This window comes from Echinops telfairi, unplaced genomic scaffold, assembly GCF_000313985.2.
Source record: "Echinops telfairi isolate 266 unplaced genomic scaffold, ASM31398v2 ScPeMD7_7468;HRSCAF=8506_0, whole genome shotgun sequence".
NCBI classification, from domain to species: Eukaryota; Metazoa; Chordata; class Mammalia; order Afrosoricida; family Tenrecidae; genus Echinops; species Echinops telfairi.
Genome location: NW_022111369.1, coordinates 16,628,931 through 16,630,103, shown reverse-complemented (window position 1 = coordinate 16,630,103; position 1,173 = coordinate 16,628,931).

Sequence of the window (1,173 nt, the reverse complement as noted above, 5' to 3'; positions counted from 1 at the left end):
ACCCAGACTAACACAATGGCTAAATGTTTTAAATAGCCAACATTCTGGTTAGCAGTCTAGCTCTAGTGCTTAACCACTATCCTGCAGGCCTCCTGCAGGCCTCTATTCTCAGAGTTGACATAAAATCTCTATTATATTTAAAGGCATTTAAATAATAAATGTGGCTGAGCCCTTCCTCATAAATGTTCATTATTTGTATTCTTAGCACACTGAGAAAGAAATAATAAACAGAAGGCTTTCCTTCAGAATAAAGTTGGAAGGGGAACACAATGACCACATTCATGGATATGCAAATGAATCATCATTTTTTCAGTACCTTTAAAGGTATTATTGACTTTTGCAAGTATTATTTGGAGATGTGTTCTGTAACTTATTGGCTACCACTGAAAGAAATTAAATGGTAAATATTAATTTTCAGTAATTGTTCCTTACATATTTTTAAATCTAGGAAAGATGTCTATTTCCATCTTAACTTTAACTATAATTTGTATATGCAGCATGACCTTAAACATGAAAAAGTCAGAGTAAAATTAAGATGGTGTACATTAAAATCTTATTTTCTTATCATCTGTTATCTTATATGTTTGGAGAGTAGAATTCTTGTGTTTTTTTCACTTCTTTTCTCCTTTGTAGTTTTCGTCAAAATTTTTATATTTTTGCTAATCGAATTAGCATTGCTTTCATAAGCAACCTTATTTAAAATATAAAGGAATTTTACACAATTATGTTACTTGTGATTACAAGAGTGTAAGCAAGAATTAAAGCCTCAAACAGAAATAAAAATACACCAAAACATGAACACTGTTCACTGTTAAACTCTCTATTGTAAAAATGCTGTTGTATTTTGTTTTTTTACATGTTTACAGATTTTCTCTAAGGACCATTTATTGCTGCTTTAATGGAGATGAACATTTAGTTAAAATATATATGTGGTGTTTTGAGTGCAATTTGAATTGATTTAAAATTATGCTATAGAAATGTTTCTTAGTCTTCAAGGAATTGTCCAAAGACCTTCTCCAGCTATGTCATTGCTTTTGTGACCCAGAGCACCGTGGAGATGTTACAATGAAAAGTACTTCAGGTGTCAAAGCAATAAGCGTATACAGCTTTAGCAGCACATGATGAATTATTAAGTTTAAAAAGGAAGAACAATAATAATCCTCACTTGGCTTC